This window comes from Pristiophorus japonicus, chromosome 26, assembly GCF_044704955.1.
Source record: "Pristiophorus japonicus isolate sPriJap1 chromosome 26, sPriJap1.hap1, whole genome shotgun sequence".
Lineage (NCBI taxonomy): Eukaryota > Metazoa > Chordata > Chondrichthyes > Pristiophoridae > Pristiophorus > Pristiophorus japonicus.
This window is the reverse complement of record NC_092002.1, coordinates 7,283,964-7,298,213: the sequence shown is the minus strand read 5'-3', so window position 1 is coordinate 7,298,213 and position 14,250 is coordinate 7,283,964. Positions and strand designations below refer to the sequence as shown.

Sequence of the window (14,250 nt, the reverse complement as noted above, 5' to 3'; positions counted from 1 at the left end):
GAAATAGTGCCGTGGGATCTTTTCGGTTCACCTGAGAGAGCAGACGGGGCCTCGGTTTAACGTCTCATCCAAAAGAGGACCCTCCGACAGTGCGGCGCTCCCTCAGCACTGCCCCTCCGACAGTGCGGCTCTCCCTCAGTATTGTGCCTCCGACAGTGCGGCACTCCCTCAGCACTGCCCCTCCGACAGTGCAGCACTCCCTCAGCACTGCCCCTCCGACAGTGCAGCGCTCCCTCAGCACTGCCCCTCCGACAGTGCGGCGCTCCCTCAGTACTGCCCCTCCGACAGTGCGGCGCTCCCTCAGCACTGCCCCTCCGACAGTGCGGCGCTCCCTCAGCACTGCCCCTCCGACAGTGCGGCGCTCCCTCAGCACTGCCCCTCCGACAGTGCGGCGCTCCCTCAGCACTGCCCCTCCGACAGTGCGGCGCTCCCTCAGCACTGCACTGGGAGAGCTGGCCTGTATTTTGTGTTCAAATCTCTGACGCCTGTGCACGAATTACCTGCTGCATTTCCCACATTACAGAAGCTACCCTCCAAAAGTACTTCATTGGCTGTAAAAAAGGCACTATATAAATGCAAGTCTATTTGTGGGGAGGGGCGGACAGGAGTGTGGGAGAAGGAGCAGGACAGCACTGAGTGGCCCTTTGGGAGCAGATGCTGAAGATTTAAGCCACACTTTGAGAGACAGAAACACCATTGTGTTTACTTGACATGTGGAACTGGCCCAAAAGGCAGATTTCCACAAAGTGTCCTGAAGACAGATGAGTGGGGAGGTCCCATGTGGGGAGACTCCTCCGCTCTCTCAGACTGCTTTACTGCAAGACTGCCACACACACACACCAGGACACTGCAGCCTGGCAACTCTGTCCAGCCACTCTCAGAGGGAGAGCTTCTTCTGCAAAAATAGTTGTGCTTGTTTAATTTATCTCTATCTCTGCACTCTCCGAGACAGGTACAGACAATTCTTCTCCCTTTTAAACTGCTGACTGGGATCTCTCCCTCTCTCTCCCCCCGGGGCTCTGTGCATGTTCCTGACTCTAAAGGGAAGGTCCCTCACTCTCCGAGCACAGGCACCAAGAGTCTGGGGGGTTAATATTAATATTTACAAGCTTTTATTGTCGGCAGCTGCGGAGTCCGTACCAGCACATGGTGCCCGACTAGCCCCTGTCTTATTTTCCACAGACAGAAAATGTGTCCTTTATCTATATTTACATCTTCACCTGGCTTCAATCCTCTGTATTTTTCCCCCTGTGTTTTACTCTCTTTTCTGATGCCTCCTTGTCCATTCCCTTTCTCTCTCAGTTTCTCTCCCTCCCTCTCTCTGTATTTCACTCCCTCTCTCTACCTTCCTCTATTGTTTCTCCACATCGTCTCTCTCTCTCTCTCTCCTGTCTATATGTTTATCTTCTTCTCTGCGTTAATCCGTGCGGTTCACATTTATATATCTGTGTTTCTCTCTCTCCCTCTCTCCGTTTCTCTCTCTCCCCCTCCCCCTCTCCCCCCTCACCTCTCTCCCTCTCTCTCCTCTCCCCCACTCTCTCCTCTTCTCCCCCCTCCCCTCCCTCTCTCTACTCCCCCTCTCCTCCTCTGCCCCTCTCTCCTCTCCCCGCTCCCCCTCTCTCCCCCTCGTTCTTTCTCCTCTCCCCCTCCCTCGCTCTCCTCTCCTCCCCCTCCCTCTCTCTCCTCTCCCCTCTCTCTCCTTCCTCCTCTCCTCCCTCTCTCTATTCCCCCTCCCCCTCTCCTTCTCCCCCCTCTCTCTCTTCTCCCCGCTCCCTCCCTCCCTCTCTCTTCTCACCCCTCCCTCTCTCCCCCCTCCCCCTCTCTCCCCCTCCCTCTCTTTCCTCTCCTCCCCTCCCTTTCTCCTCTCACACCTCTCTCTTCTCTCCCCCCTCCCTCTCTCTCCTCTCCTCCCTCCCTCTCTCTCCTCTCCCCCTCCCTCTCTCTCCTCTCCTCCCTCCCTCTCTCTCCTCTCCCCCTCCCCCATTCTATCTCCCCCTCCCTCTCTCTATCTCCCCCTCCCTCTCCCTATTTCCCCCTTTCTATCTCCCTCCAACCTCTCTCTCCCCCCTCACTCTCTCTCCTCTGCCCCCTCCCTCTTTCTCCTCTCCTCCCTCTCTCTCTTCCCCCTACCCCTCTCTATCTCCCCCCTCCCTCTCTCTATCTCCCCCCCTCCCTCTTTCTATCTCCTACTCCCTCTCCCTATTTCTCCCCTCCCCCTCTCTATCTCCCCCCTATCTTCCCCCCCCTCTATCTTCCCCCGCCTCTCTCCTCTCCCCCTCTCTATCTCCCCCCTCCCCCTTTCTATCTCCCCCCTCCCTCTCTCTATTTCCCCCTCCCCCTCTCTATCTCCCCCTCCCCCTCTCTGTCTCCCCCTCTCTCTATTTGCCCCTCCCCCTCTCTATCTCCCCCCCTCCCCCTCTCTATCTCCTCCCTCCCTCTCTCTATTTCCCCCCTCCCTCTATCTATCTCCCCCTCCCTATCTCTATGTCCCCCCCTCTGCCTCTCTCCCCTGTATCTCTCTAACTCCCTCCTCTATCCAGATCCTAATAGTTAATTGTGTCAGTTTGTGTAGAGATGTTGTGACCATGTTTGAGGTGCTTTCTCTGCTCAGAGTTTCGGCAATGTGTTTCTATTAGATCACATGTTGAAAAAAGGCATTGGTCCTTTTCGAGACCCCCTACCATTGCCGTCTCCGATTGTTCCTGGGGTTTCAGCCTCCAGTATTTTATCTGGCCATCTCTTCCACGTGAGACTCGCTTTTAGTGTGAGGAATCACTCCCTGACATCAGCCCTAAATGTACCGTCTCCTTGTTTGAACCTGTATCCGCCCACCCCACCCCCCTCCCCCCATCCTACTCTTGCAACACCCCCACCGACACCTGGGAGCCCCTGGCCAAAGACCGCCCTAAGTGGAGGAAGTGCATCCGGGAGGGCGCTGAGCACCTCGAGTCTCGTCGCCGAGAGCATGCAGGAAGCAAGCGCAGGCAGCGGAAGGAGCGTGCGGAAAACCAGTCCCACCCTCCTTTTCCTTCAACCACTGTCTGTCCCACCTGTGACAGGCACTGTGGCTCTCGTATTGGACTGTTCAGTCATTTTAGAGTGCAAGCAATTCTTCCTCGATTCCGAGGGACTGCCTATGATGACTCTCGCAATTCAATCTTGCGTAATAATCTGGATTTATCTTTCCCGTGCAATAAGGTCCTTTCCCAGTCTATCCCCAGTGTCCTGGAGCCAATATTTATCCCTCAAACAACATAACTGTTATGTATGCAATAAAGTATTGTTTAACTAAGCAAGGTACAACCTTGACTCTGCAACTTAGGCCCAAAAGTGCCTGACTCACCAAATGGCTGGCCTTTTATACCAGAGCAGCACCATGTGCGCGCTGCTCAGTGGCCTCCAACAATGACGCCATCTGGTGGCTACAAACAGCATCTACATACATGACAATAACAAAAAACGATTATCGGGGTCATTATCACATTGGCTGCCACGGTTCCCACATGACAACAGCGACTACACTCCAAAAGTACTTCATCAACTGTAAAGCGCTTTGGGACGTCCGGTGGTCGTGAAAGGCGCTATATAAACACAAGTTTCTTTTAATTGAAAAATTTATGTTGCTCCAGTCTTTTCTGATAACTTCACCAATGATTAGCTTCGTAACTCTGCGCTGCCCTATCGACAATGATGGAACATTTCCCTTATTTCTCAGGGACCACAGCAGTGCACAATGCTGAGAGCGCGTTGTGAGCAGGGAGCTCGGTGCTGTGAGATCAGTAACTCATCCTGTTTCCGTTCTGTTATTTCTGGCGGTGTAGCTCGACGGTGTGGTGGTTTTGTTGATGGTTGCTCTGTGTTGGTTGTTCATGTTGACCATTCAGTGACCTTTTAGGTGTCAGCCGTGGCTCAGTGGGCAACACTCTCGCTCTCGCCTCTGAGTCAGAAGGTTGTGGTTTCAAGTCCCACACCAGAGACATGAGCACAAAAAGAATCCAAACTGACGCTCCCAGTGCAGTGCTGAGGGAGTGCCGTACTGTCGGAGGGGCAATACTGAGGGAGCGCCGCACTGTCGGAGGGGCGGTGCTGAGGGAGTGCCGTACTGTCGGAGGGGCAGTGCTGAGGGAGTGCCGCACTGTTGGAGGGGCGGTGCTGAGGGAGCGCCACACTGTCGGAGGGGCAGTACTGAGGGAGCGCCGCACTGTCGGAGGGGCGGTGCTGAGGGAGCGCCGCACTGTCGGAGGGGCGGTGCTGAGGGAGCGCCACACTGTCGGAGGGTCAGTGCTGAGGGAGTGCCGCACTGTCGGAGGGGCAGTACTGAGGGAGCGCCGCACTGTCGGAGGGGCAGTACTGAGGGAGCGCCGCACTGTCGGAGGGGCGGTGCTGAGGGAGCGCCGTACTGTCGGAGGGGCAGTACTGAGGGAGCGCCGTACTGTCGGAGGGGCAGTACTGAGGGAGCGCCGCACTGTCGGAGGGGCGGTACTGAGGGAGCGCCGCATTGTCGGAGGGGCAGTACTGAGGGAGCGCCGCACTGTCGGAGGGGCAGTACTGAAGGAGCGCCGCACTGTCAGAGGGGCAGTACTGAGGGAGCGCCGCACTGTCGGAGGGGCGGTGCTGAGGGAGTGCCGCACTGTTGGAGGGGCAGTACTGAGGGAGCGCCGCACTGTCGGAGGGGCAGTACTGAGGGAGCGCCGTACTGTCGGAGGGGCGGTGCTGAGGGAGCGCCGTACTGTCGGAGGGGCAGTACTGAGGGAGCGCCACACTGTCGGAGGGGCAGTACTGAGGGAGCGCCGCACTGTCGGAGGGGCGGTGCTGAGGGAGCGCCGCACTGTCGGAGGGGCGGTGCTGAGGGAGCGCCACACTGTCGGAGGGTCAGTGCTGAGGGAGTGCCGCACTGTCGGAGGGGCAGTACTGAGGGAGCGCCGCACTGTCGGAGGGGCAGTACTGAGGGAGCGCCGCACTGTCGGAGGGGCGGTGCTGAGGGAGCACCGCACTGTCGGAGGGGCAGTACTGAGGGAGCGCCGTACTGTCGGAGGGGCAGTACTGAGGGAGCGCCGTACTGTCGGAGGGGCAGTACTGAGGGAGCGCCGCACTGTCGGAGGGGCAGTACTGAGAGAACGGCGCACTGTTGGAGGGGCGGTGCTGAGGGAGCGCCGCACTGTCGGAGGGGCAGTACTGAAGGAGCGCCGCACTGTCAGAGGGGCAGTACTGAGGGAGCGCCGCACTGTCGGAGGGGCGGTGCTGAGGGAGTGCCGCACTGTCGGAGGGGCAGTACTGAGGGAGCGCCGCACTGTCGGAGGGGCGGTGCTGAGGGAGCGCCGCACTGTCGGAGGGGCAGTACTGAGGGAGCGCCGTACTGTCGGAGGGGCGGTGCTGAGGGAGCGCCGTACTGTCGGAGGGGCAGTACTGAGGGAGCGCCGCACTGTCGGAGGGGCAGTACTGAGGGAGTGCCGCATTGTCGGAGGGGCAGTACTGAGGGAGCGCCGCACTGTCGGAGGGGCAGTACTGAGGGAGCGCTGCACTGTCGGAAGTGCCTTCTTTCGGATGGGACGTTAAACTGAGGCCCCGTCTGGTCTCTCAGGTGGACGTAAAAGATCCCATGGCCACTATTTCAGAGCAGAGCAGGAGAGTTATTGCTTGGGCCACTATGTAGGCATCGGCTCCCCAAGGATTGTTGGACATTTTCTGGACATTGCGTTTTAATGTTTGTCACAGCAGAAAAGAGCTGGCAGCCCCTGTTGTGGGAGGGGCCCAGGTATTTTTCCATGTTGTACATGAAAATACCACGTCTGATGGGCGGGGGTGGTCTGGGACACGTTACAATGGCCAGGAGAAGGCAATTCATCACAGGTAATGGCCAAAGATGGAGGGTCCATTGTTAAGCAATGTGAACTTGTCAGAGATAGATCAGATATGAACTGGTCAGTGATCAAGCCATTACCTGGATGAGATAACCCCAAGAGGCGGGAAACCACAACAATCATCATCATCATCATAGGCAGTCCCTCGGAATCGAGGAATTCTTGCTTCCTCTCTTAGAATGAGTCCTTAGGTGACTGAACAGTCCAACACGAGAGCCACAATGCCTGTCACAGGTGGGATAGACAGTGGTTGAGGGAAGGGGAGGGTGGGACTGGTTTGCCGCACGCTCCTTCCGCTGCCTGCGCTTGGTTTCTGCACGCTCTCGGCGACGAGACTCGAGGTGCTCAGCGCCCTCCCGGATGCACTTCCTCCACTTAGGGCGGTCTCTGGCCAGGGACTCCCAGGTGTCGGTGGGGATGTTGCACTTTATCAGGGAGGCTTTGAGGGTGTCCTTGTAACGTCTCCAGGCCAGGTCCAAGACCACCCCAACCTCTGTCGTCGAGCTACGGTACGCGGACGACGCCTGCGTCTGCGCAAATTCAGAGGCAGAACTCCAGGACATGGTCGACGTATTTACTGAGGCGTACGAAAGCATGGGCCTTAGGCCAAACATCCGTAAGACAAAGTTCTTCCACCAGCCTGTCCTCGCTGCACAGCACTGCCCTCCAGGCACCAAAACAGTAGAAAGCCATTAAGCCTCAGGCCGGTTGGAAGCAAAACCCTATCAACCAGCCATCATTGGAATACACATGGGCCACTCAGACAGAAGCCTCGAAACAAGGACGAACTGTATTGGGCCAGAAAAGGCAAACAGACTTGGGTTAGAAAAGGTGGCAAGTGAGGCCATAGCTTGCTCTCGCTTGCTTCACCTCTACAAGGTCCGAGCACTCAGTCTGGGATGGGGAGAAGAAACTATCATCATAGGCAGTCCTTCGGGATCAAGGAAGACTTGCTTCCACTCTTAGCATGAGTTCTTAGGTGGCTGAACAGTCCAATACGAGAGCCACAGTCCCTGTCACAGGTGGGACAGACAGTGGTTGAGGGAAGGGGAGGGTGGGACTGATTTGCCGCACACTCCTTCCGCTGCCTGCGCTTGGTTTCTGCACGCTCTCGGCGACGAGACTCGAGGTGCTCAGCGCCCTCCCGGATGCACTTCCTCCACTTAGGGCGGTCACTGGTCTTTGGCCAGGGACTCCCAGGTGTCGGTGGGGATGTTGCACTTTATCAGGGAGGCTTTGAGGGTGTCCTTGTAACGTTTCCTCTGCCCCACCTTTGGCTCGTTTGCCCTGGATGAGTTCCGAGTAGAGCGCTTGCTTTGGGAGTCTCGTGTCGGGGCATGCGGACAATGTGGCCCTGCCCAGCGGAGCTGGTCGAGTGTGGTCAGTGCTTCGATGCTGGGGATGTTGGGCCTGGTCGAGGACGCCAACGTTGGTGCGTCTGTCCTCCCGGGGGATTTGCAGGATCTTGCGGAGACATCGTTGGTGGTATTTCTCCAGCGACTTGAGGTGTCTACTGTACGTGGTCCATGTCTCTGAGCCATACAGGAGGGCGGGGAATCAACCTCTCAGCATCTACCCATTAGAGGGAGCAGCGCGTGCTGCTGCAGGAGGGCGACGGCTGACTGCAGTGCTGGCAGGTACAGCAGGAGCGGAGAGGTCGGGGCAAAGAAGCGGCGAGAGTTCGTAGAGGGATGTGATCGGGGCCCAGGAGAGGCGCGAGTTCGGGGAACAGAAGAGCCGAGGGCCCAGGGGGCAGCACGGGCCCGGCCCACACTGTGCGATATGTGTGCGCACGCACTAGGCCCGTGCAGCAGAGCTGGTCTCCAGTCGTCCTGGTTAACCCTTGCCACTGAACCAAGACCTGGCTCTGTCAAGCCCCGTGTGGTGGCTGGTGTGCAACGGTCACCCCACGTAAAAAAAATCCACGCACAGGCATCTTCCACCCTTCAGGATGTAGTTCGGGATCCGGAATATTCGGTCCTTCATTGAAACACCTGTGAACTCGTCCTTTTTGGCGTGGAAGCAAGTCATCCTCGCTTCGAGGGACTGCCTGTGATGATGAATCTGTTTTTGGTTGTGACGCCCTCGTAGTTGAATAGCCGGCCAACACTCGCAGTGCAGACTCGGTGTTCGGAGGTTGGCCAGCCGGGTCAGGTACTGGAGAATGGCACGGGGTCCCAGTGAAGCTGGGGGAGGGCGGCAAGTGTTTCAGCGCCTTCAGGAGAGGAGAGAAGGGGGCAAAAAGTGACAAAGGGTTAAGCACCAACCGGGTGATTTCTCTGTGCAGCGCGAGATGTTCACCGAGAGCTGTCTCCCAAATGGATTGGTTCTGAGCAGCTGAAAGTGAAAGTGTCCTCGGGTTAAAGCTCTGAACCCAAGGGCAATCCATCAGTCAGGTTTGCTGCTCCATTCCCAGGTAGGACTGACTTGCATCTTTCCACCACCTGTAAGGTAACCTTTCAAAATCCAATTATTTCAGTCAAAATTAGCAACAGAGCCAGCGTTTAAACCCAACCGAGGGAGAGGGACTGAATTTGGTGTCGCCCTCTCTCTTTTTCTCTCCTCCCTTTTTCTCTTTCTATCTCTCTTTCTCTTGCTTTCTCTCTCTCATTCTCTCTATGTCCATCTCTCTCTTTCTAGTTCATTATCTCTGACTCTCCCGCTCGATCTCTCTTTGTCTTGCTTTCTTTCTCCCTTTCTCGTGCTCTCCCTTTCTAATTCTGCCTCTCTCTGTCACTCTGCTTTCTCTCTCTCTCTCTCTCTCTCTCTCTCATTCTCTCCATCCATCTCTTTCTCGTTCTCTGACTCTCTCTCATTCTCTCCCTCCGTGTCTCTCTCTCTCTCTCGTTCTCTGACTCGCTCTCTCTCACTCTCTCCCCCCGTCTCTCTCTTTCTCTCTCTCGTTCTCTGACTTGCTCTCTCTCTCATTCTCTGACTGGCGCTCTCTCGCTCTCTGTCTTTCTCTTCTCTGCCTCTTGTTACCTGTCTCCACCTTTGGCCTTCTCTGTGCGATGTGTGACAGGGCTGTGGTTGTCCCTTTAACCGCAGGCCCCCCTCGCTAGCCTGACTAGCCTGACTGTAATCGTGTCTAAGGGGTTCAAAGTCTGGCCTTAGAGCAAGGTCGGGTGTGGCCAGCAGCTGCAGCTGGGAGTGCCCGAGTCAGTTATTTGTGTGGAGTTTGGGGGAGAAAGGTTTAATACTGGGGAGAGAAGAGGGACAGAGAATCAGAGAGAGATATAGGGTGAACGAGAGCAGAGAGAAAACAGACAGCAAGGTGAATAGCACGATGGGGAGGGGTACAACGGGGAGGGGTACGTCGCGATGGGGAGGGGTACAATGGGGAGGGGTACGACGCGATGGGGAGGGGTATAACATGATGGGGAGGGGTACGTCATGACGGGGAGGGGTACGTCGCGATGGGGAGAGGTACGTCGCGATGGGGAGGGGTATAACATGATGGGGAGGGGTATAACACAAATGGAGGCATGGAGACAGTGCCCCTTTAAGAAGACGGTGCTCCTTTAAGACGACAGTACCCCTTTAGCAAGTTGACACTGGCCCATGAGATTAGTTAGCAAGCCTGCCTACAACCTGTGATACATTCGCAATCGCCCTTCAAGCAGAGGCACCCTTCTGGGAAATCACGTGGGATATGCGCTTTAAGCAAATTGCCAACTTTGTTTATATGATATAAACATGATAAAGTTGCTGGCAAGAGATTACCGTGACTTGTATGGAAAATCCACTGATAGGGCAGGTTTCAAAATACAAAGAGCACCTATATAATATATATATATATTATTTATATTTGTATAGAGAGCGCCTATAATGCAGTAAAGCACCCCAACGTGCTTCACAGGGATATCGGAAGGTTGTAGAGTAGCAGGAGGCTGCAGAGATCAGGAAAAAAAGACTTGCATTTATATAGCGCCTTTCATGACCACCACTCGTCCCAAAGCACTTTACAGTCAATGAAGTACTTTTGGACTGCAGTCACAGTTGTAATGTGGGAAACGCGGCAGCCAATCTGTGCACAGCAAGTTCTCACAGACAGCAATGTGATAATGACCCAGATCATCTGTTTTTGTGATGTTGATTGAGGGATAAATATTGGCCCCAGGACACCGGGGAGAACTCCCCCTGCTCTTCTTCAAAATAGTGCCATGGGATCTTTTACATCCACCTGAGAGGGCAGACAGGGCCTCGATTTGACGGCACATCGGCCAATGCAACGCTCCCTCAGCACAGCCCCTCCGACAGTGCGGCGCTCCCTCCGCACTGCCCCTCCGACAGTGCGGCACTCCCTCAGCAGTGCCCCTCCCGGATGCACTTCCTCCACTTAGGGCGGTCTTTGGCCAGGGACTCCCAGGTGTCGGTGGGGATGTTGCACTTTATCAGGGAGCCTTTGAGGGTGTCCTTGAAACGTTTCCACTGCCCACCTTTGGCTCGCTTGCCGTGAAGGAGTTCTGAGTACATAAGAACATAAGAAATAGGAGCAGGCCCCTCGAACCTGCTCCGCCATTTAATACGATCATGGCCTATCTGATCATGGACTCAACTCCACTTCCCCGCCCGCTCCCCATAACCCCTTATTCCCTTATCGGTTAAGAAACTGTCTATTTCTGTCTTAAATTTATTCAATGTCCCGGCTTCCACAGCTCTCTGAGGCAGCAAATTCCACAGACTTACAACCCTCTGAGAGAAGAAATTCCTCCTCATCTCTGTTTTAAATGGGCGGCCCCTTATTCTAAGATTAAGCCCTCTAGTTCTAGTCTCTCCCATCAGTGGAAACATCCTCTCTGCATCCACCTTGTCAAGCCCCCTCATAACCTTATAGGTTTCGATAAGATCACCTCTCATTCTTCTGAATTCCAATGAGTAGAGGCCCAACCGACTCAACCTTTCCTCATAGTAGTGCTTACTTTGGGAGTCTTCTGTTGGGCATGCGGACAATGTGGCCCGCCCAGCGGAGCTGGTCGAGTGTGGTCAGAATTTGGACGCGCTCCTCTCCTCTCACTGCTGGCTCTGGCTGGATGCATGTGAGCCAACTCCAGCCCATCACCCGATGTGGCCATTCTTCATGCTGCGAGCCCAGGCGGTGAGCGGTGGCCGGCTATTCGACCATAGAAACATAGAAACATAGAAAATAGGTGCAGGAGTAGGCCATTCAGCCCTTCTAGCCTGCACCGCCATTCAATGAGTTCATGGCTGAACATGAAACTTCAGTACCCCCTTCCTGCTTTCTCGCCATAACCCTTGATCCCCCGAGTAGTAAGGACTTCATCTAACTCCCTTTTGAATATATTTAGTGAATTGGCCTCAACTACTTTCTGTGGTAGAGAATTCCACAGGTTCACCACTCTCTGGGTGAAGAAGTTTCTCCTCATCTCGGTCCTAAATGGCTTACCCCTTATCCTCAGACTGTGACCCCTGGTTCTGGACTTCCCCAACATTGGGAACATTCTTTCTGCATCTAACCTGTCTAAACCCGTCAGAATTTTAAACGTTTCTATGAGATCCCCTCTCATTCTTCTGAACTCCAGTGAATACAAGCCCAGTTGATCCAATCTTTCTTGATAGGTCAGTCCCGCCATCCCGGGAATCAGTCTGGTGAACCTTCGCTGCACTCCCTCAATAGCAAGAATGTCCTTCCTCAAGTTAGGAGACCAAAACTGTACACAATACTCCAGGTGTGGCCTCACCAAGGCCCTGTACAACTGTAGCAACACCTCCCTGCCCCTGTATTCAAATCCCCTCGCTATGAAGGCCAACATGCCATTTGCTTTCTTAACCGCCTGCTGTACCTGCATGCCAACCTTCAATGACTGATGTACCATGACACCCAGGTCTCGTTGCACCTTCCCTTTTCCTAATCTGTCACCATTCAGATAATAGTCTGTCTCTCTGTTTTTACCACCAAAGTGGATAACCTCACATTTATCCACATTATACTTCATCTGCCATGCATTTGCCCACTCACCTAACCTATCCAAGTCACTCTGCAGCCTAATAGCATCCTCCTCGCAGCTCACACTGCCACCCAACTTAGTATCATCTGCAAATTTGGAGATACTGCATTTAATCCCCTCGTCTAAATCATTAATGTACAATGTAAACAGCTGGGGCCCCAGCACAGAACCTTGCGGCACTCCACTAGTCACTGCCTGCCATTCTGAAAAGTACCCGTTTACTCCTACTCTTTGCTTCCTGTCTGACAACCAGTTCTCAATCCACATCAGCACACTACCCCCAATCCCATGTGCTTTAACTTTGCACATTAATCTCTTGTGTGGGACCTTGTCGAAAGCCTTCTGAAAGTCCAAATATACCACATCAACTGGTTCTCCTTTGTCCACTTTACTGGAAACATCCTCAAAAAATTCCAGAAGATTTGTCAAGCATGATTTCCCTTTCACAAATCCATGCTGACTTGGACCTATCATGTCACCATTTTCCAGATGCACTGCTATGACATCCTTAATAATTGATTCCATCATTTTACCCACTACTGAGGTCAGGCTGACCGGTCTATAATTCCCTGTTTTCTCTCTCCCTCCTTTTTTAAAAAGTGGGGTTACATTGGCTACCCTCCACTCCATAGGAACTGATCCAGAGTCAATGGAATGTTGGAAAATGACTGTCAATGCATCCGCTATTTCCAAGGCCACCTCCTTAAGTACTCTAGGATGCAATCCATCAGGCCCTGGGGATTTATCGGCCTTCAATCCCATCAATTTCCCCAACACAATTTCCCGACTAATAAAGATTTCCCTCAGTTCCCCCTCCTTACTAGACCCTCTGACCCCTTTTATATCCGGAAGGTTGTTTGTATCCTCCTTAGTGAATACCGAACCAAAGTACTTGTTCAATTGGTCCGCCATTTCTTTGTTCCCCGTTATGACTTCCCTTGATTCTGACTGCAGTGGACCTACGTTTGTCTTCACCAACCTTTTTCTCTTTACATACCTATAGAAACTTTTGCAATCCGCCTTAATGTTCCCTGCAAGCTTCTTCTCGTACTCCATTTTCCCTGTCCTAATCAAACCCTTTGTCCTCCTCTGCTGAGTTCTAAATTTCTCCCAGTCCCCAGGTTCGCTGCTATTTCTGGCCAATTTGTATGCCACTTCCTTGGCTTTAATACTATCCCTGATTTCCCTAGATAGCCACGGTTGAGCCACCTTCCCTTTTTTATTTTTACGCCAGACAGGAATGTACAATTGTTGTACTTCATCCATGCGGTCTCTAAATGTCTGCCATTGCCCATCCACAGTCAACCCCCTAAGTATCATTCGCCAATCTATCCTAGCCAATTCACGCCTCATACCTTCAAAGTTACCCTTCTTTAAGTTCTGGACCATGGTCTCTGAAATTACTGTTTCATTCTCCATCCTAATGCAGAATTCCACCATATTATGGTCACTCTTCCCCAAGGGGCCTCGCACAATGAGATTGCTAATTAATCCTCTCTCATTACACAACACCCAGTCCAAGATGGCCTCCCCCCTAGTTGGTTCCTCAACATATTGGTCTAGAAAACCATCCCTTATGCACTCCAGGAAATCCTCCTCCACCGTATTGCTTCCAGTTTGGCTAGCCCAATCTATGTGCATATTAAAGTCACCCATTATAACTGCTACACCTTTATTGCATGCACCCCTAATTTCCTGTTTAATGCCCTCCCCAACATCCCTATTACTGTTTGGAGGTCTGTACACAACTCCTACTAACGTTTTTTGCCCTTTGGTGTTCTGCAGCTCTACCCATATAGATTCCACATCATCCAAGCTAATGTCTTTCCTAACTATTGCATTAATCTCCTCTTTAACCAGCAATGCTACCCCACCTCCTTTTCCTTTTATTCTATCCTTCCTGAATGTTGAATACCCCTGAATGTTGAGTTCCCAGCCCTGATCATCCTGGAGCCACGTCTCCGTAATCCCAATCACATCATATTTGTTAACATCTATTTGCACAATTAATTCATCCACCTTATTGCGGATACTCCTTGCATTAAGACACAAAGCCTTCAGGCTTGTTTTATTAACACCCTTTGTCCTTTTAGAATTTTGCTGTACAGTGGCCCTTTTTGTTTTTTGCCTTGGGTTTCTCTGCCCTCCACTTTTCCTCATCTCCTTTCTGTCTTTTGCTTTAGTCTCCTTTTTGTTTCCCTCTGTCTCCCTGCATTGGTTCCCATCCCCCTGCCATATTAGTTTAAATCCTCCCCAACAGCACTAGCAAACACTCCCCCTAGGACATTGGTTCCAGTCCTGCCCAGGTGCAGACCGTCCGGTTTGTACTGGTCCCACCTCCCCCAGAACCGGTCCCAATGCCCCAGGAATTTGAATCCCTCCCTGCTGCACCACTGCTCAAGCCACGTATTCATCTGCGA

General features: G+C 53.3%; 1 protein-coding gene across 1 annotated transcript in view; it reads left to right on the top strand.

Annotated features, from left to right (window-relative positions):
• Positions 1-834: 834 nt before the first annotated feature.
• The window catches only part of exoc3l2b (exocyst complex component 3-like 2b), a 57,585-nt gene continuing 44,169 nt past the window's right edge, over positions 835-14,250 (top strand). The window contains exon 1 of the mRNA XM_070867583.1: positions 835-952. The gene's annotated coding sequence lies outside the window, so the exon portion shown is untranslated. The remainder of the gene's footprint in view (positions 953-14,250) is intronic.